Source organism: Rhinolophus sinicus, linkage group LG10 (genome assembly GCF_036562045.2).
Source record: "Rhinolophus sinicus isolate RSC01 linkage group LG10, ASM3656204v1, whole genome shotgun sequence".
Lineage (NCBI taxonomy): Eukaryota > Metazoa > Chordata > Mammalia > Chiroptera > Rhinolophidae > Rhinolophus > Rhinolophus sinicus.
The window spans coordinates 19,621,498-19,636,952 of NC_133759.1; the positions used below are offsets into that span (position 1 = coordinate 19,621,498).

The following is a 15,455-nucleotide window of genomic DNA, read 5'->3' on the forward strand; positions in this document are numbered from 1 at the left end:
AATTCGAACTGAAAACTAAACAACCAATGAGATCTCCAAAGATGATTTCCGCTGCCACTCTAATAATAGTCTGTTTTAACAGAATAGACAAATTATATGGGTTATATTTACAAGTGTCAGACACATGTTGACTTCTATCATTTAGGCCAAAACGAGCAAAGGAATGTAAACCCAAAAAGTGGAAATAAATAAAAAGTTAATAAAATATTTCAAAGAAAGTATAATTTGCACGTTCATTCCCAGTTTTAATCCCAAATAATGGATTCATGCTTATATTTAATTTCAAATATAATTCCCTACCAGGGGCAACAGCCTTATAGAAAAGGAAGATGACCCACACTGATAATAAAAGCAAAGGACAGCTGTTTGCCTAGACATGTGACACAGAAAACCACATTTTGATAAATCCTATTATGGCCTAAGTAATTATCTCAAACTTATTTTTCTGTTTTAAGCATTAAAACAGCATCTTTCTTCTGTTAATCCATTTCTGATAATTATTTTTATTTAGGAAAAGATTATTTAAAAAACATCCAAACTACATAAGGGGAATAACATTAACAGTGAAAACTAATGTTTCAAGTAGATGGCACACAAAGTATGCATTGAAGGTTAAATTTGCTTCATTTTATAGGGAAATATGACTGAAACATTATTTGTGCTGAATGAATACATATTTGGACACCAAGAAAGTGGAAAGTACCAGCAGTTCCAAGAAGTATCAACTGACTTACCTACAACCGACTTACGTACCCAACTACAAATTGGGGCACCTTTTGTGGTTGGAAGGCAAGACATAAAGAAAAAACCTTCTAAGATAAAGTCTTTAAAAATAAGAGAATTGTGTTCATTGACCAAGATGGACCATTGTTTAGTCTTGCGTCATTTCTCCCTCCTCTGTATTTCAGCACCGTGCTTGACTTTGATGGAGTTCTCTGTATACTGCATGGGATGTTTATAGATTACTATATATTCTATGTAACATGGCACATTTTATTTTAAAAAGATACAAAGAAGAAAAAAGACAGCTGTAATCGTATAATGCAGAAACCCCTTTGCTATTAAAAATAAATATATGGAAGAAGGACATGTATAATGTTAGTAAATTCAAACTACACGAGGGATAAAAATAAAAAATATATATAAGAACTCTTCTCGACTGCCCCCTCCCTTTTCTTATAATTCCTTCCAGGGAAATGCATAAATACTGGAGGTGCCAAAAAACATACACATTTTAAGAGCTGTTATCTACATACTTCTTTTCGAAGTTGAATTGAATTATGGTTGCAATGTGTAGTATGATGTACGCTCAAAGATGGCATTAATCAAATGAATGCTAGCATCATTCATTGTATTACAATTTTAAGACAGTTTTTTCCTCTCTTAAAATTTGTACACTTTTTTTTGGCACCCTCTGTATATATATCTACTAATCCATTTATCAGTTCTTTTTTTTTTAATTCCAAAAGAGGCACTATTGCTTAGTGGGTTGGTTTTGTTCTTTGTTTAGCTTAATTCTGTGAAGAGCTTTCCATATTACCACATATCACCCTTTTGAAATGCTGCTCAATATCATAGCATAATTATAATGCACTATCATTTATAAATGTCCATCAATAAGGGGCCAGCTAAACCTTATTAAATTTCCATAATACATTTTCATGTTCTCCACTATGATGAGAATTTGATTTAATTGAAGTCAGGTGCCGGGTCATATTCACCTGTGTGTAGCACCCACCCGCCCCATGGCCTCACAAAGTGACTGAGGGTTAATGCACATTTCATTATCTGTTGATCAAATTACTAAATAAATGCAGGAAGATAGACAAAATAACTTAAGATTCCTCATATTAATTAAATTTTAAAGGATTGAAGAGTGAGGGCACAACCTTTTCCTCTTTTAAGAGAGTATAGAGTCCCATAATTTCCATATTTAACTATAACTAGCCAGCATACTTGAGAAAAGAAAAAAAAACAAAAAACAAAACAAACAAAAACAAACAAAAAATTCCAAGTCCTAATTCCAGGTGTATCTCTGATTTCATGTGGGACTCATGTTCACTGCCCCACGTAAAAACAAATGGAGAGGAAAAGGAACATGAATCTTTTAATGAAAAACATCAGGATTCTTCCCTAGTATTACGGTCCTCAACCAAGGAAGAAAACACACATGCACCCCAAACTGAACTCAAACTCAGGTCAAGAAAACATATCTCAATTTCCCACATGCTGTTCCTAAGCATATATTTCCTGTGCTACAGGCAGAAAGAATTCCCAAAATGCAGTGAACTGAGCTAGTAGAAATAAATATCATTCCCATTTCAAAGTGCAATCTGTATGTTACGCGGTAGGTATCAGTTAACAAAGCTAGATGCGTCAGCAGAGATGAGAAACTCACCTTGAGTGGGTGAAGGATTGACAGGGACAGTGGCTTGGACTGACCTTTTTCTAATTCAAGAGCCAAGGTATTGAAATTGTGATAATTTGACTAGTGCTCCATGGAGCCTGAATCACTTACTCATCAATGATAGATAGATTTAACCCAGCTACTAGAAACTGGGGTTTTCAAAGAGATGTTAAAGAGCATATGTGCTATAAAGAGCTATGGATAAATTAATCTGAGTCATAGAAAAATAAATAGCTTTGTAGCCCCACGTAGGGAGGAGTTTAGTGTAAAACCAAGGCACACAAATGGCTCTAAAATGAAATATCCATTTGTTCTTGTTATAGAAACAAAGGGATAAAACAGCTTAGGGATAGATTACTTCAGAGGAGTGTTTGAGGAACTGTCCCCAATCCGTTTTTCTTAGGTACCAATTTTCCCATCGGAACTGAATATTAATTGCATTTTATATTGATTCTAATTGCCTATAGATCTTCCTAAAATGCAAACTGCATCATGTGAATTTCCTGCATGTTCACCTATGGGATAAAATCCAAGCTCCTTAGCACAAAACACCATCCGATATCAGCTTAAATATGCACATGTCCGTTTCCACTTACAGGACTACTCAAAATGGGTAGAGACCTTTCACACCTTCCAATCTGCTTCTACTACTCTTTCTGTCTGGACTGGCTTCTTTCTTTTCCAAGTTAATCACTTTCATAGAATCTTGCTTGATTCTTTCCCCATCCCCCCAGTTCTTATAGAAAGAACTCACCATTAATTTATTTTTAACACCTTCATTTATTTAACCACCCTTGCCTGAAATGCATTCAAAATTAATTTGAAACAGTTCTATCAACTAAGTATCATACTACCCAGGAAAGATTTAAGCAGTGAATTAAAATGGATACAGGCATACCCCTTAAAGAATTTCCTTTCTAAACAAGTAATTAAACAAGTAATAAAAGAAATCACAAGTCATTTTCAATCTCTTTATTTATGCATCTACCATAATGACGTGTAAAACACCTCAGCTCACTCATGTTTATATGACTCTCCACTAATTCAAAAGCCTCTTGAAGGTAGGATTTCTCTGTATTATTCATCTTTGTATCCCCAAAGCGTAATGTAGTTCCTGGAACCTAGTAGATCACACACATATACGCACACACAATTTTAGCAAACTCATCTATTTCTTTTTTCCCCCTAGAGCAGAAGACACTGAAAAATCGTCCCATGGCTTGATAATAGCAGAGCACACTGAAAAATGCCCCTTCTGCACCCACTCAGCTGAATAAGCCAAGACTGCACTCTAACCCAGCCATGTTTTTCAATATTTATGCATGAAGAGAATCTTTACATTTCATGCTAATTAATTTAATATTTAGTAAGTCTGTACAAAAGGGTTTCTTCTTTAAAGTAAGCACAGGACATCTTTTCCCTCTCTCTGAAGGATTATTGCAAATGTGTCTAGTCACATCTTGGACATACGCTAAGTAATTGCAGTGTGGCAACACATTCATTTTTACTAAAATTAAACAAAGTCAAAGCAGTAAGGATTTTGTAGTGAATACCACGTGTATTTCCTGGGCATGATGATTAGATCTAAAACATGTCGAAGCAGTCACCAACCAGGAATTTAGAAAAGCTTTCCTGAAAGGAATATGTCATGTTTGACATAGTTCTCACAAACTGAGTTTAGTAAAAGGTATGATCATAGGATCCTTTGACTCGTAATGGATTTTATTTTCATATCTCAATTTTACCATGTATTTATTCATTGTGCAACCTTGGACCAGCCACTTAAAATACCTGGAACTTACTTATAAATCGTGGTTGTCCTCTAACTCACAGGATCATATGGCTTTACTCTGAGCACTAAACCCAAACCTGGGATATGGTAACATATAGTAAATGTCTGGTGAATGAATGATTAGGCGTAATTATGTGACCATTATGTAATAATATAGGCCAGAGAATAGCTTTTATGAGGCATGAAGCACACAAAACAAATGTTAGGCATTAATATTGTTGGGGCACATATAAAAAGTACGACTTTTACAGCCATTTTCCTGGAGCCATGCCTCTTTTATTCCCACCATAGGAATTGTGTAGTCAATTGCAAATAGACCTAAAACTCTGCTGTCATTACAGTGATGAATATCAGAAGTGATGAGAGTGCAAAGGTTCTATTTTCAACTATAAAACTTAAAGTGGTAAGAGGAGAGCATCCTTTTTACATGGATTATGATCTGTTTTACCAGGGTCAACTTTGTAAAATGACCTAAATATACTACATCACTATAAAACATGGCTTTGTTTTACTCTTGTAGAAATAGCCTATGAGAGACCCTGTCAAATTTGCCAGATAATATAAAGGACAAAGTACCATCATTCTCTACTTTTTCCATTTGGGAGGCTCTTAAAGAAAGTTAGCTAACCTCAGACCGACATCTGTCTTCCTCTCTCTATGAGAATGAAATGAAACGATCTCCTTACTCGATTTGGAGAACTGCTGCTGTCCTGGTACTGGACGTATCACACTGTAAACTTTGGCTAAATTTGAGGCCTTCAAAGGAGGAGAGAGGAGGTTTTCTGAAAGGGGGTCTTATCTAAAATCAATCATGTGGTTCCTCATATGGGAAGTTGGTTCTGAGAAGGCTGGTCTTAGATGGTCAGGAGGAAAAACCACTGCCTTCCCCCCCCCCCCGCCCCCCAAATATAATGAGGACAAATATATCAGAATATTATCATGGTTGGCAGATATAAAAATGGAAAGAAAGCAAATGGCAATTTAAGATTTGCTATAAATTGTAAGTTTTAAAGATCTCTTTTTAAAGATTAACTTTTTTTAAGGCAGATTGTATAGTTACCAATTTGGAAATGAAGCCTCTAATGTGTTTGGCACTGTGCTAGATGCTTTAGTGCACTACTACATTTATTCCTCAAAACAACCTGATTTTGAGTTGAAAACCATTTTGAGATGGAAAAACTGAAGATCAGAGCATTTGGGTGAATTAGGCAAGTATACACAGATCATCAATGTCAGAACCAGGATTTAATCCCAGGTCTTTGATATTCTACAGTTCATTCCATATTACTTCCTGTATCATATTGTCCCCTTCTTCTTCTTTCTTATCACAATTATCACAATCATGAATGATTATAGCCTTTTCTCAACAGTAGGAGGAAAACATTAAGAATATTCATTCATTCGACAATTATTTACTGAGCACTTACTATGTGCCAGGCATTATTCTAGACCCTACAGACTTAGACTAGTGAAGAAAACAAAGTCCCTGATGGTCACAGACATTATTTTATAACAAAGAGAGACAGCCAATCAATAAACAAATACGTAAGTATTACTTCATTTCTGATAAATGCTGAGAAAAGATACTCAAAGCAATGTAAGGGGCAGAGAGTGATAGGGGAGGTAGTGATATTTTAGATACAGAAATCTGGAAAGATCTAGACAAAGATCTAAAGGAAAGGAAGGAGAAAGTTTTGGAGCTATGTGGAAGGAAAGTATTCCAGGGAAAGACACAGAAATGCCCGGAGGTTAGTGCGTACTTAGATTTTTGGAATAATGGCAATGAAGTGTGCGACTTGAGTTGAAGAAGGAAGAGGGTGATGGGAGAGATCAGAGAGCTCCTAGGATTCCAATACTGACACCTTTTGTGCCAGAGTAAAAGGGAATTTGGTATCTCAAGTGGTTACCAGGGTGATAGCAAGACACCCACAGGGAGATCCATCTCATGAGATGAGAACCAAGTTTCAAGGTATAGCTGTTCTGCTGCACCTAAAGATTTGCATTTTATTTCTTTGGAAAGATAGCAAATCCCACAATGGAATAAATGTTTTCATATTTAAATGTGAGTGATGGAGCAAAGCTTATCTAAGGACACTGATTCTAAGAATCAATGAAAGTCATCTTTATTCCATCTATCTCCCAATTATCTGGTGACAATGGGGAGTAGGGCAGAAATATCCTTCAGTTAGGCTCACAAGAGTTGAGGAAGTAGAGATAATACAATCTCAAAGGCGCCAGCGATTCAATGGAAGAGAAAATGGCAGTGGAAACATTAGAAGACAGCTTCCTTTGCAGGCATTCACTCTTGTACCTTCAGTAACATTAACCAAGAAAGTAGATCAAATGTTTTGTCACTGATTATGTTACTCTAATAAGGCTGGCTTACTTCATGGTCTAGTCTCAGCATGGAATCAAATGCAAAGAAAAACAAGAAACATAAAGGAAAAAAAAAAAAAAAACAGTTCAAATCCACCCTACTAACTTAAAATAGCAAGAAGATCCCATTAATAAGTCCCGCTTTCTCTTTCTTTTCACTTTCTTTGAATATGCCATTTGCCCCAGATCTTTCTCACTCTTCACAGACTCCTGTCTTTTTTCCTCCTCCCCTTATTATTTAGAGTCTAATCTTACCTTTTGCTAGTACTTTTTCGAAAAGAGAATGTTGCCAGTCTGTACCAGCTCTTTCCATATTTGCAGCCCTGCCCACCCACTATCTTGATCAGGAAAATAAAGACAACACATATATAAAATATTCTTTGGGAAGTAGAGAAGGAATGAAGGCTGTGCATACTCAGGCCCTCATATATAATTTTTCCTCTAACAGAACGGGTATGTTTACTGATAACCTCTCTAGTCTGAGCTGCTACTTCTAAATCCTTAAATTAAATGGAGTGAAGGAATTTTAAATAGGTGAACTTCACCCTAACTCAGCATTGTTATTACAATGGTCATCAAAATATACATGAAGTATAAATTGCTTCCTGCTTTACAATTTTTTATATAAATGCAGAGTCTTTGTTGGTGTTTGCTGGTTTTATTCTCTTAATATCATTGGAACTGCCCAAATTTTTTGGTAATGGAGCAGGTACATATAAACATCTGGATTTGAAAGAGAATTTTCAGCATCACCTTGGTTAATTCAAATGCTGTGATAAAACAATTCTTTAATTGGCCTGCTTTTAAACGTGAAATACACACACAGTCACATACACATTCTTTTAGTGGCAGGGGTGGAAGGAATTCTAGGAGCTGTGTGTGTGTGTGTGTGTGTGTGTGTGTGTGTGTGTGTGCGGATATTAAGCTGGTGCAAAAGTAATTGTGGTTTAAAAGGTTAAAAAAAATAGCAAAAACAGCAATTACTTTTGCACCAACCTAATACATATGTGAAAGAGAACAGGGGTATATCAGTTTTATTCCTCATCTATTTAGATCTGTATTGTTAGATAAAAAGATATCAAATGGTCTCTAAGAGGCTGCAAATATATTATCAAAGACAAAAATATCTTTTGTGATTTTCTGATCAAATAAAAATGATTTCAATTATACTCCAAGGAGTAAATTTCATCACACACAGTGTGCGATTGAACAATGTCCTAGAATTGTAACATTTCCCCCCTTAGTCCCCACTTAGGTTTTAGATTGTCTCCACATATTTTTGAAACTAACTTATCAATGATATAAAACCTCTCAAAAATGTGTTAACAAACAAACAAACAAACAAACCCAAACAGCTCAATTATCGCATTCTGCCTCCTTTCATTTAATTATTTTTAAAAACAACAACAACAAAAATCTTCTCTTTAAGGAAAATTTCAAACACCCACAGAAATAAAGAGAATAGTAAAATTAATCCCCATATTCTTTTCAACAGTTTCAACAATTATCCATAGTATCCCGATATGGTTTATTTGACATTCCCGCCATTTTTTTAGCTGACGTATTTTTAGGCAATACATAGACTACAAAAAGTATTTTTACACAAAAGCCCTAGATTATTCTCTAGGTCCCTGGACTTTTCTTGGACTTTCCAAATTCAAGTTTTTCTGGAACCTATAGTTATCCCTGAACAAGCTCTAAAGTATATTATAACTATATGCATAAGCTTCAAGTGAAAGAAGAGACAAAATAAAGAGCTCTGGGCTGTTATTAAATATGAGCTAGAGCAGAGTAGGGCTTCACAGGAACAATGGCATAGTTCATAAGGTATAGGCATATGGAGAAAAGTAACTATGGCATATTGGAGAAAGATCCTGTGAATGCCTTCCTGACAGTCTGTCCAGATGCTCTGGCTGTCTGCCGTGTAAGACCCTGTAGCTGTCTTTGGAGAGAAAGACTGCTAAGAGCTGTCCTCTCCATCCTTAAACGGCCATCAGCGACTGAGAAACAATATTTAGCTCCTTCATTCACAGACGTAGGGAGACATCGAGGAAAAACATGAACAAAGATTTATCTCTGCTTTGTATTGAGAGCAGGTGTCCTGACTCTACAATGGGAAAGCCATATCCCAGGATGCGGATTCACAGTGTTTTATTTAAAACATAAAGCTAGAGTGGTGCAGATTTATGCCCTTTACTGGACTTAAAATTGCTAGTCTGATTGCCTCATGAGAAAAAGAAATTTAAATGAGTCACTGATACCCCACTTTACTAGCATTATGGCACTGGTCCAAGGCTTAATATAGAAAATGATAGATGTTGGCCCAGGGTAATTTTAATCTCTGCCCATAATAACAGGCCTTTAGCTGCCAACGGCAAGGGCTGTGTGTGCTTAAATTGGAACTCTGACCCTGACATCCAAAGTCATAACTAGTAAGTACAAAGAAAGATTCCAAAACTTGCAGGAGTTACATATAAACAAACATGAATCAGATTATTTATCCACACAACGTGCATCTTGTACAACATTAGATCAGGAACGGTATGACCTCTTGCTCAATACAAACTATTTAATTGGACACTACTGAAAAGACAAAAGGCAGGTTTAATTCATAATTTTAAATGGCTTCATCCATTTATCGCTCAAAAACAGGCTTTCCCAAGATTGTGTCAGGGAAGAAGGTCCCTGAAACAATAAATGCATTCACCCCAGGCACTTGTGATCCTGTATGTCATACAACAATATTGTCTTTGGTATCTTTCACTTCTTCCTGGGTACTAGGCATCAGTGGGCATGGAGCTGGTAGACTAATTGACTCAAAATTCTAGTCTAATATTTTATTTCATTAGAAAAAGAACATAGTTCTTTTTAAAATAAGGAAGCTATACAAGCCTATTATGAGTAAAAACAACTCTTTCTTCCTGGCTAATCAATTCATTTGGGTCTTGAATGAGTCCATAATTGAAAATAAATTTTCTGTTTTTAACCCTCAACTAAAATTTATTTGCCTGGATTGATATATCTATCTTTGTAAATTCAATCAGATGTTTCCTTAGAGGGCTTTTATGAACTTCTAAATTAAGTTCTAAACTTTCTTGCAACAGAGCACAGAAAACGAAAGGTATTGATTCATCCCGTTACTGAAGTGCATCCATAACAAACAATTATCCAAAAATAGGTACAAATCTAAACTGATGTTGTTATATTCTTTGAAAGGTCAAACGATTTGCGTGTGAATAACAGGAAGTTAGACATCTAGGCATCTCAAACATTACAGGGGCAAAATGTAACTCTTAATACCCCCTAAGCTACACATTCTTTCCTGAGTCTTCATTTCCGTACCACCCACTCAATTGCTCAAGTCTTTTTTTTTTTTATAATTTATTTTTTTAAATTTATTGGGGTGACAATTGTTAGTAAAATTACATAGATTTCAGGTGTACAATTCTATATTACATCATCTATAAATCCCATTGTGTGTTCACCACCCAGAGTCAGTTCTCCTTCCATCACCATATATTTGATCCCCCTTACCCTCATCTCCCACCCCCCACCCCCTTACCCTCGGTAACCACTAAAATTGCTCAAGTCTTAAATCTAGGAGGCTTCCTTTACTTCTACATCCTTACCTATCTGTTGACTCTACTTTCAAAACATATCCCAAATCTTTCCACTTTTGTCCCTCTCCTACCCCACTTAATTTGTTCAAAAGTATCACTATCTCTTTCTGGGATTCTGCAATAGCCCCTATTATTGGTTTTCCATGACTAGTCAGTGATCTTTCTAAAGGAAAAATCAGGTTATGCACCTCTCCTGCTTGTAAACCTCCACTAGTGTCTCACCATAGAAAAAAAAGTATCACATTATTTTCATAGACAAAGGTCCATACTTTTCTCTATGGCCTCATTTCTTACCACTCTGCCTACTGCTCACTCGGCTCTAAATGCATTTGGAGAGTTAAGGTAGCTCTTGCTTGGGGGCTTTTGCACTTGAATACCGCCATGAATGATCTTTTCCCAAATAACTTTGTGTCACTCAAATCTCAGCTGAAATGTTGCTTCTTCCAAGAGGCAATCCCTGAACATACACAATGAAGCATTCACCAGATCGTCTTTACCAAATACTCCTATGCTAGTGTAATTATAGGACTGCTCATGATCTGACATTACGTAGTTCACTTACATTGCATTGTTTATTGCCTTCTTCCCTGTTCACTGCCCCAGAATCCAAATTCCATGAAAGGAAAGACCTTACCGATATTGTTTATGCCTTATCCCTAACCTCTAGAACACAGTAGACACTTAATAAATACCTGTTGAGTGAAAGATTAATAATTATGTATATCTGACACAAATGGAAAAATCAATTATTTTATTAATTTATAAAAGCTAAAATGAATCAGGAAATCTTAATACCATTAGATTAAAAGCCCACACATACAGGCATTTAATTGGTTTTAATCAACTGATAGAGTAAAAATATGTGGTAACACCAAAAACACCATCTTTTTGGAGGACGCACTATCTGGTGACCCTTTATTTCATTTGGTCCCTATAACAATCTGATGAGGTGAACCAGTTTTACAATGGAAGAAATGGAGTATTCAGAGAGTTGTAAAAGCTTGCACAAAGCCCGGTTCGATATGGATTCTTAACTATGAACTATCATGCCTCTACAATAACCATAATGATGACGACAATGATCACCACTAACACTTACTGAGCTATTCTAATTATGTGCCAGGTACCATACTAAGCATTTTAGATGCAGTGGGAAACACCACCGCTACAAATATCCATGTTGCCAAATCGCCCTGGTTTATAAGCTAACAAACACGACATATGTCACTTCTGAGACAAATCTCCAAGGCTGCTGTGCCTCACCCATCTCTGATCCCCTGCCATCATGTCCTTGAAGACCAGATGCTTTATAGGTGGTGCAGAGTCTCCTTTCACACGGCTCCCTGAGTGACTGTGTACAACAGAACCCCTCCCTCCCAAATAAACTACTTTTATGACATGAATAAGGAATAACTCTTTAAGAGTTAAGCTATTGAGATTTGAGACTTTATTTATTAAAACACGATGACATATTCTATTTGGACTGATTCAAATATAATCTCATTTAATTCTTAAAACATTGCAATGAAGTACATTATTACCTCCCTTTTAAGGATTATATAAATAAGTATTAGTGACAAGTAAATCCCTAAAAAAAAGAATCACATAATTAGTAAGTGGATGGAAATGCCAGCCTACAAATTCAAAGTTGGAACCTTCCACTCAAAACTACACTCAGTCCTATTAGGGAGATTCATTTCTTCCCAGGAAATAATTTCCAATTATTCAATAATGATATTAATCACATTGCCTTATGTTACATATCCTCCCAGTGACAATCTAAAATAAATAACAACTAAAAGTCTTATTGTCTTACCAAAAAACACGACCAAAGTACATAACAGTTAATGGCAACATTTCTGTACCGTGTTCCCCATCAGATCTTAACCACAACATTCAAATAACTGATTGTGGGATTTTATTGACTAGTGCACTCATAATTGCTTTATCATTTGTAACTCCACTGCTCTCCGTTTTATCAGAAATCAAGGATTTTGCAGGTCCCCAGGGAAACAATTATAGGCAAAACAACGTAAAGGACCTTCATAGCCCATCTCAATAAAAATGATCAGTTATTTTACAGTTAGTACAATATTTACGTAACTAAAAATTAATGCCACATCAATCTGCATTCTTCGTGATATAGTCAGAGTTACTACCAAAAGCAGAAAATGTAAAACTGCATATTTTTAATACGAACCAAAGGAAGAATGCAGCCAAGTGTTATAGTCAATTGTTTTTCCCACCCTTTAGAGGTATAAATTATACTTTCTGTGAACAGACTAATTGAGAAGAATCTTTAACATTTGGTTCTTTATACTCCAAGATGCATAAGACAAACAATAGCAGATTCAATTCATTTCCCATTAATGACAATGAAACAAAACCCTAGTTAATATCCATTAGTTTGACAAATTATTTGTATATTATAGCAAAGGGATTTTGGTTATAGATTGTGAACAATGAACTGTACCTCAGTGGCTAGTGGGATAATCAAATATAAGCTATTTGAATATTGCTTCAAAATGTCCATGTTTTAAGATCAAATCTATACTGGTAATATAAAATATAAAAATCATTGCATTACTTATCCATGTGACCCTATATCTCTTACGTTTAGACTAAATTCAATATTATTTTCCACGAAAGAGATGGGGTTAAGATCTGCGAGTACACATTCAAGGACATTAGTTCTTCTGAGAAAGGACAGCACGTTTTAATTTGAATGCAGTATTTACATTCATGTGACAGACAGGAAAGGTCTTTGAGCTGATAGGATTCACAGTGCACTCATTGTACACACTAAAAGCCTAACACGTTTGGTAAAGAGGTTGAACTTAAATGTGAACTATACGTATTATCCAGTCTAAGTGCTAAACATTACTATAGATACTCGGTTCTAGAGGCAATGTTTAATGGCATGAAATAAATAAATAAAAGTAAAAAGGGTGTATTCGATTCTTATTGCAGTTGTAACAAATTCCCACAAACCAAGTGGCTTGAAACAGTAGAAATTTATCATCTTACATTTCTGGAGGTCAAAACTCTAGAGTCAAGCATTATCAGTGCCATGTTCCTTTTGGAGGTTTCAGGAGAGAATCTGCTTCCTTGTCTTTTCAGCTTCAAGAAGCTGTCTGATTCCTCCCTCACATTACTATAATCTCTTGCTTCTCTTGTCACATTTCCTAATATTAACTCCAATCCTTGTGCCTCCCTCTTCTGCAGACTCTTTTAATTACATTGGGTCCATCAGAAATATCCAGGATACTCTCCCCTTTTCAAGATATTTAACTTAATCACATATGCAAAGTCCCATTTACCATGGAAGGTAATATATTCATAGGTTCTGGGGATTGGGAAATGAGTATCTCTGGGTGCTGTTGTTCAGCCTACCACAGAAGGAAAACCATGAAAGAAAAGACCAAAAAGATGGAAGATTTGCATGTATTGGTCAAATAATAACAATAATAATAATAGCAATTATTATTCATTAATTCAGTAAATACTATCTGAGCCATTAAGTCATATCATATAAGGTCTGGCACATGGTAAATACATCCTGAAATAGCGAGCCTCCATTTGCTACACTGGTCATCTATTCAAATGATATGGCCTGTCTATAACTGGATGTCCAGAGTTAACATTGAGAAGAAAGTTCATATTCTGAACAAAGCTTTAATGACATGTCTTAAAAGAAGTTTTGCTTATTTATTTCCTTCAAACTGCAAGAAAAATATTTTTTAATTAGATTTGTTTCCAGGATGCATTTAATAATGACATATCATAGATAGTGTACAGAAAAAGGTTAATTTAAAATATATCCAAAAAGTTTTAACTGAGGGACATTCTTTCACTGTGAAAAGATGTGATATATTGCAAAAAATGAGTCAAAGGCATACGTACAATTGAAGACCTAAGAAGAGCCATTCTAAGAGAACATTTTCTCCTTATGGACATCTTTATTTTTTGCATTTATTGGCAAAAATAAGAAAAGACACTAAGTGGGTGGATGAAAAAGACAAGTAATTACTTAGGTCTTCTCTTTTATGCCTAGGGGAAAATTAGAGTTGGATTTCATATTGTATCTCTTCTTCCTAACAAGAAAATGGAAACACTTATGAAAGTAGAACAAATTTTGCTTCAGGACAGTATCAGGAATTATTATAATTTTGGAATTCATCTATTTTGATAAATTACTCCAATTATAGAAACTATCATTTCCTGATTAAGTTTTCTAAATCACAGAATAGTCTTAAAAGATTTCTACATCTACACCTGAAATTAATATGTTATATGCCAACTATACTTCATTAGATTGGAGATATCCAGTAAATGGAGGTAGAGAAAAGGAGTGTTTAATTGACATCACTAGTAGAAGCTCCCAAAATAGTGAAAACCATGAAGGAGGGGTATAGTCTACAAAATTCGAACAGTACTGAAATTCCAAATCAATTGAGGACGGTCATTCAAAAATTGTGAATGTACTGACTGGAAAAAGTATTTATGGGGCATACAACTGTAAAATGCATTATTTCCCAGTATTTTAAAGAGTTCGGAAACAGGAATTTATGTTGTTTTGATTAATTTAAATGTTTACAAAATCTTATTCTTAGAGGGTCAACACATCATACTTTAAAATATGCATAATTTTAACACAGTAATTCACTTTTAATTAGCCACTCTTTGCACACACTGATGCATGTGAACAAATATATCTTCATAAAAATATTCATTGCAGCATTGTTTGTAAGAAAAAATATCTCAAAGCAATATAAATATTATTTGCAGAGCAGCTTATATTTAGCACATTAATTAAAATGGAATATTATACAGCTACAAAAATTATGTCTTCCCTAGGCTAGCAGTTCCTAATGTGTGGTCTGTGTTTCAGAGATCTTTTAAGGAGTTCACAAGGTCAAAACCATTTCATAATAATACTAATATGTTACTGGTATTTTTTTCACTTTTTTTTTTTAATCCTCATTCTCAACAGATACAGTGTAGTTGTTTTAAGGGCTACATGATGTGTGACATCGCAAATGCAGAAGCAGATATGAAAATTCAGCTGTGTTCCGTTAGCCCAAACATTAAAGAGATTTTTCAGAGATGTGAAACAATTCCAATCTCCTAATTAATTATTTCTGTTTGTTTGGAAATATGGCTGTTTTCATAAGTATTATTTAGATTAATAGTTCAATGGTTTTATTCACATTTTAAATGAATTAATAAATATATACATTTTTAAATTTTCAGTTTTAAT

At 35.0% G+C, this 15,455-nt stretch overlaps 1 protein-coding gene across 8 annotated transcripts in view; it reads right to left on the bottom strand.

The window, feature by feature from the left end:
- Nucleotides 1-15,455, bottom strand: part of RBMS3 (RNA binding motif single stranded interacting protein 3) — a 1,259,852-nt gene that overhangs the window by 138,187 nt on the left and 1,106,210 nt on the right. The window lies entirely within an intron of this gene.